At 44.4% G+C, this 17,839-nt stretch overlaps 1 protein-coding gene across 1 annotated transcript in view; it reads left to right on the top strand.

Annotated features, from left to right (window-relative positions):
- The window catches only part of tmem198ab (transmembrane protein 198ab), a 59,875-nt gene continuing 42,036 nt past the window's right edge, over positions 1–17,839 (top strand). The window contains exon 1 of the mRNA XM_083758676.1: positions 1–428. The gene's annotated coding sequence lies outside the window, so the exon portion shown is untranslated. The remainder of the gene's footprint in view (positions 429–17,839) is intronic.

Genomic DNA, 17,839 nt, shown 5'->3' with positions numbered 1-17,839 from the left:
CGCTACAGACGCCCTGCATCGTGCACCACGCACCCGCATCATCAGTCATCACCTGCCTCCTTGACGCTCTGGACTGGAGTCTGGAGATGGGGATTTAAAGCATCCTGAACGTGCATAAGTCATAGGAATTTAAAGCATCATGAACGTGCATAGAGCCATGTGTAACATTTCCACGGTTCTTCTCATGGCCCAACGCCCTGCTGCCTAGCTATACACACACCGCACAGCACCGAGAGACGCTCCCCGGGAGAAGGGCTCTGATCGCCGCGGATTCCAACGCAGTGCGAGCCCGTGACAATGAGCTTGGGGTTCGGCCCAAGTCCAACTACGGCAGATGTCTGTTCTGTTGGCTGGCGAGGATGAACCCTAGTACGGCAGAGAGAAGAATCAACCTACCCGCAGCAGTATGCTGAGCGTGCACAGCGATGGTGAGAATTATGATTGAATTGAATGATGATGAATATGATGATGATGATGATGATGATGATGATTATGTTTATTATTGCGGCTCCATCCCGAATTGTTTAATTCCCAATCGATATACCCATGGCATCTGCTCAGATGATATCATAATTCATAATGCCTTCTTTCCAAAATTCTGCGGGGGTGGATGTGGTGAGCTTAATATGAGGGGTTGTTTGCGGTGAGATTCTTTGTGCCAGCCTGTCAGTGTGTCTCACAGCAGGACGCACGTCACCGCTGTGGAACCGTTGGATCAGGTTGAAACTGGGGCGTTTAGCCTAGATTTGGTATAATTGGGGTCAGTATAGCTACCAGTATATGGCATTGCAAAAAGAAAGCGTGCAGGGTAAAAAAGATGGCTAGATTTGCATGATCGCATAATAAGTCTTTAATTTCCACGGGAAGCCCTGTCATAGTAGTCAGGTCAGGCAGCGACCTTGCAATTATAATTGGATTCACTACAGAGATGCTATGCTGCATTTAGACTGGTATATTTTAAGCAGCCTACATTTTTCACGTCTTCTGTTCTATCATATAGTTAGTGTCCTTGCAATAGCTTCATTTTAGCACAATCATCAGTGAGAGCATTACAGTATAAGTGTAGAATGGTGCATTTAATCCACTTTATGGCATGTGAGAGACAGACATGCATAAGGAATTGCTAAACACTCTCTCACTATAACCCATATGTCTGCATTACTTAAAGCCATCTGCGAGAGGATCAGATGATTCAGAAGCAATGCTATATAGAATAGACATAGAGGCCATGGTGTGGTGTGTGCTGCTTGCTTGTACAAAAACACAAACATGCATGTTGTTTTGTTTTCTTGCACTTATAGCGTTCTTTTACTGCGTTCTTTTCAGTATATATGGATCATGCCATAGTCATTAAGTTCGGCATCATAAGGGCACTTTCAGCACTTAAATGCTGAGAATGTCATGTTGCATGATTGTGCACTGTGCAGTGTTGTATTTCAGTGCACTTTATGGCCCCGATAAAGACAGGCATGTATAGATTTCTTTACAGTCCTACACATTATGTGGAGAGTGGGTCAGGAATGGATGTCAGGACCCTAACACGGAGCCCGCCAGAAGAGTAGAAAGCGTAGATTAACTTTAGTCTGGCAGCCCACCAACACCGTAGCCTACGTTTTCTAGGCTTTATATTCTTTAATCCATGTTTTGATCGGATCGCATCGATAGCTGTCTCTCGTTAGTGTAAAGTGTGACAGTGGACGTGGCCATTTTGAAGATGCGCGCGCATCCACTTGCACTCTATGTGCTGCTTTCAATGGCCTGTATCTCCAAATCGCAATGAATGTCGTTTCTGGTGAAAACAAGTTTTTTTAACGGCCGACAGCAGGCGCTGTGAAACTCGCGGTCGGGTTTTTTCTGCACAGAGCGAGAACAACAACCGGTCAAGACACCACACACATCATTGCGTCATCGTAACATGGCAATTGGCAACTTGGCAATGCGTGATAATTAGATTAATTAATCCTGGTGGTCAAATGGCTAATAGTGCCCTGAGAGACACTGATAGTTCAGTCAACTTTAACGCTATGTCATGGATTAAAGTTTTCAGTCACCACAACTGCATGAATGAATTTGAATGAATGAATTTTTATTTTCGTGTCTTGTCATTAAGACCCATCCCAATATGGGATTATAAGACACCAACAACATAAATAAACAATATCACGTTCACTTCCCACACAAGTTACACCAAGTATTTGATAAAACAAAAACAGAAATAAGCAATAACACAAAATAAAATAAAATACATCACATATAAGTTTTCTTTGCCCGTATGTCCCAAGCTTTCTCTATATATTCTGCTAATGCAAATATCTTCTGTTCGAAAATCCATCTCAGTCGCTCTGCATCACTTCACCACATCAGATCTATATTTTTACATCTGTTAAATAACTTTTGACGTAGCTCATGATACAACGGGCAATAGAAAAGAAAATGGAACTCATTCTCAATATCATTTATATCACAATAAGTGCAAATACGTTCTTCTTCTGTAACTCCTCTATACCTCCCAGTCTCAAGGTGCAAGGGCAAGATCCCAGAACGGAGTTGGGCACATAGGGATCTTTGTCTTTTGGATAATGGGGCACAAACATACTTTTCCCTGGCATAACAGCTTTTTATCGTAACAAATGTTCTCAGCTTTGGTTTGTACATATGTCCTGTGACTATTTGTTCTGAAATAAACTATAAAGTGTGTCTTTAACCATGGAGATGTTTACAACACTGTTATTTAGAAAACTGTCGTGTAACCCAGTTCTTACAAGAGTGTCCTCTATTGCACTCGCCCATGCACCTTTTACTGATACATCCCAGTTGAAAATCTTCCTAGCAACTCTGTTCTCTGGCATTCTGATTAGTCGGTTCCATAAGGCCATCATGCTGCCTCTCCACCTTATCTCACACGGCTCCCATCCCATGTCTCCTGTTATTGCCAATACAGGCGCAAATTTATGCACTCCTAGAAAGTACCGTATGGCTCTATTCTTGTCCTTTCATATTCATGTTTGAGCCCCATATTCCCGCCATATTCCCGCCCATGACAGGGCAGACACACGTGTGAAAAAGTTTGGAGTAGGCAGCATATCCCAAATCACCCAGCTGTTTAGTTTTGGCTATTATGCCACCTAGAGCCCTACCTGCATGAATTCAGAGTTATTTGGATTTCATAGAAGTCACTAAACCAGCACATGATTATTTCTAAATTAGAGCATTTGAAGTGGTGAAACTAGCAATATGTTTAATTAGAAGCATCTTCCATAAAATCATAGTCTTGGATATTTCATATAAAAGCAAAGGTTAAAGCCTCAATCTGTGTTTTCTTAAACTGGGGCCTGTTTCACGAAACTTGGATTAACTAATCCAGGATTTAGGCCAAAACCAGGCTTTTTCAATCCTGGTCTTTACAGCCTGGTTTATTCCGTTCCACTAAAGCCAAGCGAGGCTCAAAATTGGCGGATTTGGCGAGCCGGGATCAGCAAGCCTGGCTTAATAGACAGTCTGGCTTTTTGTCTCTAGACCCATTATGTGGATCACAGATTTACTGATCCTTCTTCTTCATGGGGTATTAAGGCAGTTTGCATCCGTAATAGTTGCATTACAGCCCCCTTCTGTATATCTCATTATCTTTACTAATCTATTCAAGACTTACTGATACAAGGACTTAAGCTTCTAAAATAAATACTGCTGCTGTAATTAAAGAGAGAACATACTCTCAATAGTGGATAGACTGAACGATTAACTACCCCAAAAATATAGTTTACATTTTACCACTACTATTAACTTAAAACAGAATTCTTAATATTGTAAGCATAATGATATTGTGATATTTGGCCATAACTCCGTCCTCTGAGGGAGCTACCTTTGGGGAAGGGGGTTGTTGTCCAGACAGGGGCCAGACTGGTGAGGGTCATGGGTTCATGACAGCATGCCAAAGTTTGTGCTATTGCCATTGAGAATGCATTGGGCGTTTAAGTTAAATAACTCAGAAACTACAAAACATTTCAAAGTAAAAGGTTCCAGCATGTGTCTCCACAGTAAGCTGAATTTTACAAAGTGTGAATAGAGTTTCTAGGTGAAAGTGATTTTTTTGAAGTGCCACTATCTGCCTATAAATGTCTCAAATTTGAAAGCACTATACTGTATTTCTAAAACTATGAAACATTTCAAAGATTCCTTTTCAGGCACACATGTCCACCGTAGGATGAACCTAAATACTGTAGGTTTGAATGGGGTTTCTAGGTGTAAGTTTGTAGGACTAGTAGTGGGTGAAACGTTACAATGGTAATATGTTGTAAAACAATGAGTAATGGTAATATTTAGTGGTTTTCACTTTTACAAAAAAATTAATAAATAATATAATATAATATAATAATTCTTCTTAACGTGCACTTGCACGATAGCAAACCTATTCATGGGGAACATTCACCAAAAGCAGCTGATCTACAAGCTCACAAGCTGTCATGATGTTGTGCAGCCTATATATTTTGGTTATTTGATTTTATATAGTGCTTAAATTAGTCCTTTAATGCAGACCGATACAAATAAGGCAACATAAACCCATAATAATTGAATAAATCTGGAAAACATCATTGGTTTGTGATCAGTTTGACTGCTTAATGAACAGTGAAGACATCAGGATTAGGTTAAACCTAGCTGTTAGCCTGGTCCGGAGCAGGCTAAATCCAAAGCATTAGTTTCCATGGTAACTAATAGCATCACTTTCATGAAACCGAATCAAGCCTCAACATATCCAGGTTAACTGGTTAAATTAATCTGGCAAGATTAACCAGTTTTCATGAAACCGGTTAATCGCTGATACAGGATATATTAAGCCAGGATATGTGTTAAATCCCGGCTTAATCTCTAATCCAAGTTTCGTGAAACAGGCCCCTGGTTGGCAGTATAGAACAACATTACTAGAACATCAACATTTTACATGATTGTGTTAGGAACCGTGGTGTCATGATGTCACGTGCACACGCGCATGTGCGTGGCCGTGCATGTGCGTAACACTGCATGCACACAGAACAGCTAATATAGCCTAAAGCCTATTGTTAAATAGTGTATGATAGTTTGACACAAACACAAAAGTAGACTTAAAATAGTCAGACAAACATCTTTACCGCACACTAGCGAAACTAAAAAGTTTGCTTTGGACGAATGAATACCGGTATGTTCTTCGATGGAGGAGGCATTCTTCTTGTGTGCAGAACAGATCACAGCAGCAGTAGCCTACTGGAGCCATAGCCTATACTGCTGTAAGTGTGCATGCTTACCGTATAGGCTACGTGCGCTCAGGTAAACAGTTAAAGCTGTCCTGTTGTTATGCAAAGTAACCTAGACCACTGGGTACTTGGTGTGTCTTGGAAAGTCTTGTGACATGAGGTTGATTAGGTGCGTCTTCTCTTGAATCTAGGGGGACGCGTTCTAGCGTGTACGTCAAAAAATTACTGGTACCACGGCGTGGTGCTGCGTTCTACGAGCATGCCACGGTGTCATTGACACCACTGGTTAGGAATCGGCGCTAGTGTGGGGGGCTCCTTTCATACTGTTTCACAAATCGCCCATTAGGACTTGGTTGTGATTTTATTTCGCTTTGATCCATTTTATACTGCATAGCACACTGACTTAGTTAACTCAAACTTCAGGTTTTGGACAGTGCAAATGGAGTTAGTCAAGAGCCAGAAGGAGAAACTGTTCTTCGCTCAGGATTACTCATGCAGGAGTCACCCTTCCGTAGCCCAGAGGGTTGTCATGTGTTGGAGGAGAATCTATATGTCACGCCGTGAATCCGTGACCACATGTCTACAATGTCACACATTCCGACGAAAAAAACTTCTGCAAAGAAAGGAAACATGAAGGATACACTTCATGTATCCTCGCTCCAAGCCTCCACTCTATCGCTCTCGGCTCCTCCAAAAAGCCAATTTGTGACACAAATGATTTCCTGGTCATGCTGGAGGACAGAAGAGACAGAAACTTGAGCATTGGGATTTAGCTTATGTGTCGGAAGTGTCCCTCCCTGAGCAAGACACATTAAGTGAAATTGACCAGATTAGAAAATACTTCTGTTTCACCACAGCAGTGTATGCTGTAGTGATTGACCAGAGAGAGAGAACAGAGAGTGTGTCCAGTCCACAACCTATTGCACCATTTACCTTTCACGGAAGCCAGTAGTTTTACTTCTTCACAGGTGTTACTAAAGATACTAATTAAGGTTGTGTTTCATTCAGGTTAAACAGTCAGGGTGCTGCTATTGTGCATGTTGGCACAGCGGAAAGAACTCTGCTATACTGGCACAGAGCCTGATTGGTGAACACCTGTGAAATAAGTGATAATATGCAGCTATTTATACAGTCTATGTGGCTACTGTGAAAAAGGCCTATTGTCTTTTAACATCTTAAGGCCACGAGCCTATTTGCCCATTGTTTATAGCACCCAGACCACTTTTAGAGACGGACCGGATGTTGTTGTGAATGTGTGTAGAAGCTAACAATAGCCACAACACTAAAGATGCGATCGACAACAATCTATCGCGACTAGCGACTGGACCGCGGAGGGCCGTCAAACACAGGATCTTTTTTTATAATTAGGCGGGATGATTTAGATCGCGAGTTATTAACGTTTTAAGATTTTCGTTGTTGTCGGCTAAACATTTTCGATGACGTGTGACGAGGATGTACCGATGCAACACGCGCATCTATGGAGCGATGCGACTGGTTTTGATATATCTAATTTGATGGAGATTAATCAATCTCCGTCTCGGGCACATGACCGTGTACTTGAACTTGACGGTGATTTACGTCATGGGCCATTAAACTTCAGTGTGCCCAGACATGCGCGACAAGATGCCACATAGAGCAGGCATCTCTTCCGGGTTTTTAAACAGCTGGTGGATGGAGATGACGCACGCTGCTGCAACTTGAAGCGTCGTCTGGCCAGAAAACCGGATACCCTTTTCCTACGCTTAGTTATTATTTCCATCCAGCAGCTGTTAAAAAACCCAGAAGAGACGCCTGCTCTAGGAGGCATTTTGCCGCCCCTTGTCGCTTATACCTGTATCTGGGTGTACCCACTGTCTGCTCATCCATGTTGCCATGTCTGCTTATTGAAAGCGACTTTGGGCTTGTTCTTTTGTAAAATCTTGTTTAAAGTGTAGTTGCTTATTTGGGCTTGCTGTATAATGCTATTTAAAGCAGTGGTTCTCAAACAATTCAATCAAGGACCCCCACATTATTATGTATTTTGCTACAGAGCCCCATCAGAAAATAATGTGTGCCCTCCCCACCCCCCCCACCCCCCGCACAATATTTGTGGTGTTACAATATTTGGAAAACATTCCAAATAGGAAAATATCAGATTTGCTGTTCATTCCTGCTGTTCACACTGCTGTTCATCTACTCGGACAGACAGACAGGCAGGCAGAAGGAAGCCCCACCAGGGAGTTGGAGGGCCACGGCCTGCTGGTGATGTACCATACACACTGCTTTGTTTCCGCTAGTGGGGTCAACAGACAAGAAAAAAACATATCAGGCTTGCTGATGCTGACAGTAGTCTGGCGCCCACCCACACGCTGCTGCTATTCTCTCTCTCTCTGCTGCTGCTATTTCTCTCTGTCTCTCTGCCTTTTCTGGTTGCCGTCCTATCTGTTGCCTTGTCTCTTCAAATCTCATGTGGGTCGGCGGGAATTTTCCATTTGTTGGAGCCTTCTTCGTATCGGCTGATAAGAAGTAGTACACTGACTGAGTGGGCTGTGGGCTCATCAACGTAGGCTACAGCCGAAAGGCCTTTTTCTCTTGTGCCGCATGTGCCAGTACTTAATTTTCAATGAAAGGCGAGCAGGAGGGAAGGAGGGAGGCACGGGCAATCTGACAAGTAGGAGCATTCCCGTTTCCTGTGAAATGGTGAAAGTGTCTCGTTCATGCTCGCGTCATGCACCTGCCCGCCCGTGCCCAGAGTTGAAATGTACTTGATATTTCTTCTGCACAGCATGTAGAAACAACGTGTCTAATCTCTTCATATGAGGAGCGCAGTGCGACTCAGCCATAATGTTGTTGCTCCCCGAAAGGCCCTGTATTGCTTGTCTCAAACTTCAAACTTAGCCTATGCAATGTTGTTTTCTGTGAGCAACGCAATATTGGGCCTTCCACTGCACATAAGTCTGAGAAAAGGGTTCTAAAAGCAGGTTTTCCGTTTTGAACAGCGGTACAGTTTTGGTCCGTTTCCCACTTGAGAGATGCGGATTCAAATCCCTGCAGGTAGGATATAAAACGTACGCCATGGGCCTCTTTGATGCTTGCTTTCGTTATCCTGTTCGCTATGTAAAGCTATCATCATATAGAACACTTTCATTTCAGATCTGATGTGACTACATATTTTATTTTAGGCTGTAGGTAGGTAGGTAAGCCATGCAGGAACCCTGAGTCATGTAGGTCCTATCCTTGGTTTGTTCCGATATTTGTAAGCTCAATATAATAGGCCACATGAAACTTCTAAGCATGCCTTACAGTACGTTTTAACAGTGGGAGACCTTAGAGACCAACGACGAGCGTTGCTTGAATTTCATTGGCTATCGCCCACTATCGCCGGGCGACGTCGCCCAAAAGATTAATTATTTTTATCTTTTCGACCGACATTCCTCCGCCCACTTTTCGACCATTGCCTGTTCGCCTGCTATCGCCTCTATCGCCAGTAGTTGCCGGGTCCCATTGACAAATAATGCACTTCCGGAAAATTCATCTGGCTGTCGCCCGCTGTTAAAACGCACTCTAACAAGAAGTGTTGTGAAGTGATCGGGGGAAGTGAATCTAATTATATGGTTGCAATTTGTTGAAAACTGTAAATACTGGTAAACATAGCTAAACTTATAATTGATGCTGCAAATTGTATTTGCAGTGTGTGTTTAACTGAACTTCCAATGCTGCCAAAACGCACCTGCCAAAACGCACCTGCCACCATTAATGTTAATTGGCTGTTACCCGTCAAAATGGCTGCTATTGCTCCCAATAAGGATAACTAAACAAAGTAACTAAATGTAAATAAGTGAAGCAACCTGATACCAGAGTAACTTGTAAATCTACCCACTGTCTGGATCTCTCTCTCTCTCTCTCTCTCTCTCTCTCTCTCTCTCTCTCTCTCTCTCTCTCTCTCTCTCTCTCTCTCTCTCTCTCTCCTGAAGTGAGTCGCCCTTAATCGATAGACAAACGAGATACGAGAGGATTAGGTTCCACAACTCACTGCAGGCTTTAAAAAGTGCTAATTAAGGCCACTGTTGAATAAGCCAACTGACTAACCATTGGAAATGCCAGTATGTGCAATAATTTCAATTTCAATACATAGGCCTATATATCCATTTGCAAAGTATACTGTATATCTATGTATACATTTATGCCCCTTGTGAATACATACGTAGATTCCTTTTCCTATGTATTGGTTAGTATCATGCTAGTGTAGCCTATATTGAACCATTCATTTAGAGGTCAGGCTACAGTGCAAAACCAAATGTAAACAAAACTAGTGCAGGCCTTAAGCCTGATTTACCGTGCACGTTCGTGTCGTGTGCCAAAGATGGCAGACCTACATGCCCACAATGCACCGCAAGCGTAGATCGTCTATCCTCGGCATACAACACACAAACCAAGGTAGAAAGGTTGCAAAGTTATTACGTAGATTGAGATTCATAGGCTTGGATCCGTGAAATAACATGTTGCTGTGTAGGCTATAAAATGGCCATCACGTTGCGAAGTGAAGCTTTTTGCACACAGTTTTCATTCGCCATTGAAAACCCTTCCACTGCTTCTTGGCTACCGTTCTGCTTGCTGATTGGCCACTAACAAGCTTGGGGGAAGAGTTGTTATTTACCGCCTGCCGAAGCAATTAAGCTGGAAGTAAATTGTGTTGATGGGGAGCACATGATAACAGTTCATCGCCCTGGAAACCCTATGAATTCCATTGATCCCTCACTGTATTGTGCTGCATTGTTGTTCGATTGCTGGCAAAGAGGTTAATCCAACACGTGCCGTGTGTGTGTGTGTTAGTTTGTATGCAGTTCCATACATGCACACTGTGCCTGTCCTGTGTGTCTGTGTGTTATTTGTTCCCTTCTATGCACGCGCATGCACACGAGTTCTGTTCTGTTCTCACATTCGACCTCAGTCGATATTTTTCCATCACAGCTCATCAGGCAGTCCTTAATGGTGTAAGCCGAACTGATTATATGTTGTGAGAACAGTCTGTTGGATCAAAACTAATAATTCACAAGACATTTACGGTATATAGATAAATGTCATCCATTATAATTACAGAGAGATGGCGCCAACCGTGGCGGTTATGGAATGTATGCTGTGGGAACAGTTTGGTACATGTTTATTATATCCTCCCTGCCGGACGAGTGGTTTTGAATCCTGGTTTTTGCATGGTGTGTTCGTTCATGGCCGAAGGTGCTTCTGTCTCGTGCTGTTAGCACGTGTGATCTGGGAGGCATGCATGGATACATGCAGACAAATCCTCTATAGTCTAGACCAGGACTTGTCAAAGAGGGTGGCACCCTAGCGTGCCTTGACGCAAGTCCAGGGGTGCCTCAGAATACTTATACAATATACAATATTTGGAATTTATCGATAACACTTCAGTTTAACCACTTAGACTCTCTAGACTTTGTGAAACAGACCTGAGTTGTACTGTACTTGGTGAGTTATTTATCAATCTACACCAAATCTTTCACCAAAAATAGCAGATGTACGTGTCTTTTCAACCTGTCCTATAATGGAAATAGACATTCTCTCTGAACTAAATAATAAACAAGGAAATGGATTCATGGCGTGTACAATAAAACATACTAACGGCTGTGGCGTGGACCTCCCATTTTAAAATATTTTGTGCAAGCTAGGGAAGAGAAGATATTTTTCCCCCAGTTTGGGAACGACTACATGGCTCAGCATAATTTCTGGCACGCCGTTCAAAAAGGGACATCATGCGTTTCATCTACCTGCCTATTCCTCGATCTCCATCTGCCTCCTTTGGCCAGGCAGGTGGTTTGCAGGCAGGACTTTTGTCACAGTTTCTCTCAAATTCCTCTTCAGGTGGTATAATTACAACTATCTCATTTCTGGATCAAAAACTGGCCTCATGGCTGTGGCTCTTTGCAATCAATCACACATTCCATCTTTCCCCCAAATGTTTAGAGAGTCTCCATCTTCACAGCATATCTCCTTCCTTCCGACCTGCTGCTCCAAGCAGGCTTGTGGTAGCATGTCTCACCAGGTCTTCCCAGACAGACAGCTTCACAGAGTTGTTGTCTAGTCAGTGGATGGCATGCGAACGAAACACTCTTATGTAACTAGGGCTGTCACCAAATTGACAATTAAATGCCACACAAATAATTGTGATTAACGATTTCATTGTGGTTTTGGCTTTGGAAATTGGAACGTTATGAATAGAGATTCCATTTTCTTTTAGGCTTAGTTAATGAAAAATCAGACCAGTCTGAAGTGAGCTGTACTGTACTGTACTGTACTGTACTGTACTGTACTGTACTGTACTGTACTGTACTGTACTGTACTGTACTGTACTGTACTGTACTGTACTGTACTGTACTGTACTGTACTGTACTGTACTGTACTGTACTGTACTCTACTGTACTGTACTGTACTCTACTGTACTGTACTGTAGAAGCCCTCCTCCCTGGCGTGTGTGTCCGTGTGTTCGGCTGTGCAACAGCGACACTTGGTGGTGAACAAATGCTATTTTCGTGCTCTGACACAGCCAGGGACAGACCCAGGCAGGGACACAGCCACACACATAGCTGTCTATAGGAGTGGTTGCACCACTCAAAGTGCACAGGGCAGATATGACAGCTGAAATATGCCAAGATTATTATTTTTAATACATTTTATACTTAGGTAAACATAGCTGAAGCCTGACATATCTGATCTACATAGTTGATCTGCAAGCTTACGCTATTGCAAAATTACAAACTTATTGCAATTTTCTTAAATACTTGCGCTTAGACGATTACCGTATGTAATAATTGTGACAACCCTATATGTAACCCCCCCCCCCACACACACACACACACACACACACACTCTGACACACAGACAAAGACGGCCTGAATTACCCCTAAAACATGCATTATTAAATGTATTTGCAGCAGCTGCAAAGCCTACTATAAAAAAATCAGCTGTAGTTTTAAACCTGAACTGGAAAGCAAACTACAAAATCAGCCTAGGTTTACATCAACGTTGTTTATTTTTAGACACCATTTTCAATCATTTTCACCGCTAAAACATCTCACAGAAGCCATATATTGACAAATGGCACGGTAATGTTACACCTTGTGCAGGTGTTGCAGTACCAATTATACTAATTAAGGCTGTTCCGTTTCAAGTAGCAGAGCATATTTCCAGTGGGCCAACAACGTTCACAAACAGCGGCACTGTGCCTCAGTTTGACCTGAATGGAGAAATGCAACCTTAATTAGTATCATTGAGTAACACTAACACCGGGATGTAATGGATTACTACTGCCATGTAAAAGGTCTATTGCTTGGGGAGTAGTTCACAAGTTCAGATATTTATCCCAGCATGCAGCCATGTCTGGATGCAGGCCAGCTACCACAGGTGCACTACATCATCTCATTCTCCTGGCTCATCCACCAGCTACATGATATGAGCCGGATGATTCATTCATTGAGAATAGAAATAACATCCTGAGGGCTAATTCAGACCGCTGCAATTTGTCTCTGCAATGTTATAATGCTTCGTTCATGCTCTGGACAGGTGCTTTGGATAAAACATCAAGGATGGCATAATTACACAATAATAGACATCAACCCATCCGTCATCAAAAAGCACCTGAAGGCTAAAACACACCACACCCTGGGGAAGAGCATGTACACACAAAGCATAATATTCCAGTGCGTGTATAATTTGTTTGCATCGTTTTACTGATCAGCTCGTTTCGTGGCCTGTTAAGGGGAGTGGAGGAGGCCGACCGTCGTGTTGGTCACTGGAGTGCAAGCGCCCACCTACGTTGCATGCATAGTATTAGCGCCGGTTGTGCCTAATCCTGGTGTTTTGTGTGTCTGGTCTCGGCCTGTGGCAGCGGGCATACACGGATAATGAGATTGGTGCTGGATTCGCCGTCTGTGTGGTCAGAGGCGAGGACAGCGGGGCCGGCAGGCGAGCTGGTCAGCAGGCAGAGAGATGGATTAATGGGAGGTCGACTCCGTTTCCGATCTCACAGGCTGCACTGCGGACACCTATTAGCATATACTGTTGACGTAGTGCTTCATGAAATGTTCATAAAACAGTTTGTCAATAAGTGAATTGATGCATCCGTGTTTGGACTCACTTAATTAGAGTGACTCAAGCCTGGTTTATACTTTGGTGTCCCCGTGGAGAAATTCTCGACCGGGCCAGTGATGCCCGGGGGCCGTTCACTTCCAGGGGCGCTGGGCCGAAGGGCCCATTGACAATTTACTAATAATGTGGTCTATATCACAGCATACAGTACAAGTCCCCCTCCTATATCGCCTCCTACGTCTGACCAACAGCACTAAAGTCTAGCCAACGGAGTTAATGTATTTCCTGTACAGTGCTTCCTAAACCCACACATGCCTTACAAACTCGTTTTCCCGTTCTGGGTAGCATGGAGTAGGGGTGCAAAGGGCCATAAAAGATTATTGGCCCCCCAAGCCCCAGGGGCCTCATTGAGTCCTAATCTGTGGTGGTCCAAACACGGAACATGGCTGTATACATGTTTGCAACGTGACATTGTGAGCTTTTTGAGTATCCTTAGAGATATATTACTCTGTTTATGCTCCAAACAAAATATTCTAAATGTAAATGATTCTCTTCACCAAAGCCAAACTACCACCATGTTTTATTTATTTAGCTTCTTGAAATGGTTATAGAAGAGATATCCGTTTTTTGTTTTGTGTGAATATACTGTAATTGTTTGATTGTGTTGCCTTTGTCCATCAGATTCAGACCAACCGGGCCTGCCACACCCTTTTAGTGGCAGGCCATTATCAAACTCTGTATGAATTTATTCGTATATTCTTCTTTCTATATATACTGAAGTAGTTTGTCCATACTCTCCTCTCGGAAGTATGTCAAGAGGGGAGACAAAGGGAATCTCATGTCTTGGGCTGTGGACAAAGACCTACTGTATGCGAAGTGCTGATAGCATCCTCCGCAATGATAGCATTTTGCCTGAGCGGAGTAAAGCCCCTTGCACACAAAATTTGTTTTATTCACACACACACACACACACAGCAGCAGGTGTTCTAGGAGCCGTATTATTAGTGAATTGAGAGGCCGTCTGGGGAAACTGGTTCGCCTCCCGGCCCCCGACTATCTGTCCAAATGTCCTTGAGCAAGACACCTGGCCAGGCTGGCCCCCAATTCCTCCTCCCCTCGACGGCTCATCATGGCCATCTGATCAGCCGTCAGCTGGGTGAAGCTGAAACAGAATTTCCCGCATGGGAATAACAAAGATCTCCCCTCCCTAATTGGCGCAAAAGCCGCCCAATATTGGCCCCAAACCACCGTCTGCATCATAGACTGTAAAAAATATGGACAAAGCGTTCCCCGGGTCTAACATGAACGTAAAATGAAGCCTGTAATAATATGCTAATTCCTGATGTAAGTCGCCATCTTTGGTACCAGCTGGCCATTGGCTGGCTCCGTTTTGTATACCAGCTGGTCATTGGCTGCCCAGACAACGAGGCGGGACTTCCCCCCTTCTTCTCCGTTGGTTTTTATTTTGACTCGAGTGGGAGGGGAATCCCGATCATAGACTGTAATGGTAGCCACGCCCCTCAGAACATACGCGATGTTTTTTTTTCTTTATGGTCATTTTTTTAATTAATGGGACCATAATTTTCCAAAAAGAATATTATGACATTAGAAATGAGACTTTAAACTAGTGACTGGAAGAAGAAAGTATTCATGACCATGTTTATTAAGGTAATACAGTCTAGGTGAAGTTGGGCCAAAATACATGGGCCTCTATGGAGCTATGGGGCTTTTTGGGTCCGGTCCAGCGCCACAACAGGCCATTATATGAACTACCGATTTCAAATGAGGCTTCACGAAATATCTGGCTGACTGCCCCCCTGGTCTGCATACAAGGATTAATTTGGGAAATTAAAACACCCACAATCTGTGATTCTACATTCATTGCAGCCCTGCAGCCACCTGCAGGAAGTGTTATAACGTGGAAGCGTTATGTAAGCGTTCGCTCACGGAGGAGGTGTGAGAAGAACCACTCATCCCTCTTCTTGGCACAAGTGGCCAGTTCTGCATGTACCACACCACCCGTGGTGGGTGTCTATCCTGCGGTGGGTGTCTCTCTAGACAAGACACACTCACTTTGTTTCACTTTTTTGCCAGATTTTGTGAGAAATGAGCAACCAGGTTTAAGAAAACAAGCACAAAAGAAGCGACTAACACATTTTAAACCTAGTACACATTGGTTATTTTCCAATTTTTTTTTTTAACAACACTAATGTTTTCAGATGGGGATACGTGGACAATTACATATTCATTTAGGGGTCCTTGACATGAACATTTTTGAGTACCACAGGTTGAAGAGGAGAGAACATTTCAGATCTGCAGAGAGAGTCTGGCAGAGTGACGTCTGGACTGTAGTGGGAAGAGCGTGCAGAGTCATTCATCAGCCATCCACTATGTGTAGTCTCTCTCTTCTGCCATGTCCCGGATGTTGTAATTTGCCCGTAGCTCTTGTGGAGCCACTCGGTATAGGATGTGACCTGTGTGCCGTTAGACTACCGTGATGTCCCAAGTCTCTCCCTCGCGCAGACACCCACGCGCACACACTTGTGAATGCCAACGTGCACACAGCCACTTACTTGTGCATTCTCATACATGTACATGCGAGGGGCACGGTGGCACAGTTGGTAGTGCTGTCGCCTCACAGCTAGAAGGTCCTGGGTTCGATTCCCGCTCGGGGCGCTGTGGGTGCTGGTGGCGTGTTTCCTCCTCCACGTCATCAGTGCCCATACCCAAGGCGGGGTTGGCGATAGGGCCTTTCTGTGTGGAGTTTGTTCTCCCCGTGTCCCCTAGGGTAGGTACCCTCACAAAAAACATGCAGTAATCCTGGTCTCTAAACTGCCTCCCCCTGGCCAGCCGGGGCGCCTGATGGAGGGGAAAGGAACTGGTTGGAATAATGTGTTCCTTCCACACGCTACGTCCAACCAGGGAAACACCCCCCTGTCTGGTGTAAAGGCGTAAACTTGGACACTCAGGCATGAAGGAAGCATGAGTTTAAGTCCGTTGCTCTCCCCATGTCCCCCATATATGGGGACTAGGCTGGCGGAGGGTGTGTAGAGCAGCCCAGGATCACATTAGATAATTGACACAGGGGTGAAAAATGGGTTACAAAATCGTGGGATAAAAAATATATAAAAAAAAAATACATGCACAACATGGTGAAAGAAATTGCACCTGCTGCTTTGCACCTGTAAACCTTGTGAGATGTGACAATAACGGTGATTCTGAACGTGCAGTATGCGCGTGAAAGCGGTAAATGTGTGGCACCCCCGCCGCTTGTGCAGAACCCTCAAACACAGCCTATCACATTCACGCCAAAGTCAACAATTCATTTCACGCAAGCCACGTTTCCACAGCAGCAACACCGCGGTATATCGATTGGACGCGTGGCACAAAGAGCAGAGGTTGGTCGTCGGGCAGGGTTAAAGAGTGGCAATCGGGTCTGATCGACCACTGATCTCACGGTGTGTCTCTTGGTACTTCTGTCTCTCTTAATGCCCGATTTATGCCCCATCATACCACATGTCACACGGCGAAAATAGCCCATCTAATCTGTGAGCTTGTAGATTGTACTACTTTTGGCCCGCAGCGCTGTTGTGTAAGTGTATATCACTTATCACGCTTCTCTCCCCCTCTCCCTCTCTCTCTCTCTCTCTCGCTGACCCCGTCACATCACATATCTGTCACGTGTGAATCGATGATCATTGGACTGGGTGGATGACTGTTGCCAGATTCTATGGGTTTCTTAAGTAATGCATCTCTGATTGGCTCCTGGCTTCAACATGCTTGACGTGGCGGATGTGGCTTGTGTGGGGGGCCGGCGGCAGTGGCTTAGGAGGTAAAGTGGCTGGCGGCCGCTTGGGAAAGCGGAAAGGTTCCCAGTTCGATCCCGGGCTCCCGAGAGTTGTTGTTGAAGCGACGTCCCTGAGCAAGACGCTGATACCCTAATTGCTCCCGATGAGCAGGTTGTTGGTGCCTTGCATTGGTTTCCTCCACCATCGGTGTATGATTGTGTGTGTGAATGGGTGAGTGTAATGCACTTTGTAAAGCGCTTTGGATAAAGGCACTATATAAATGCACCAATTACCATTTTTATTTACCATTTCATTTCAGAGAGAGAATCAGACTAGAATCTACTTAATAATTGGCATTTATGAAAAAGAAGCCTGCCGAGAAGGATTGTACCTCTCCACATACAATGCAGGGGGCGTTGGCCAATTTTCAGGGAGTGTTTGTTTTTCTCGAACCGGGGAGAGGGGGGGGGGGGGGGGGGGGGGCGAGGAAGAAGAGCCAGAGTGTGTGTGCGTGCGTGCGCGTACTAGGTTGCTGTCCCATCACCACCACTCCCCTTCACCAGGTGGGGACAGGACGACAGCTTGGCCTGGAGGGGGGTTGGACGAGTTAACCTGGGTTGGAGGAATGGATGAGTGGGCTGAGGCGCAGATAGTCAGGCAGGCAAGCAGGCTGGCTGGCTGGGGGAAGTGGTATTGGTTCATTGGTGGAGGATGCACTGGTGGTTTGCGCATCAGTGAGTCAGCACA

The sequence above is a fragment of the Protomyctophum parallelum genome, assembly GCF_964188405.1.
Source record: "Protomyctophum parallelum genome assembly, chromosome: 23".
In the NCBI taxonomy this organism is placed as follows: domain Eukaryota; kingdom Metazoa; phylum Chordata; class Actinopteri; order Myctophiformes; family Myctophidae; genus Protomyctophum; species Protomyctophum parallelum.
The sequence above is the reverse complement of the archived record's forward strand: the minus strand, read 5'-3'. Positions and strand labels throughout refer to the sequence as shown.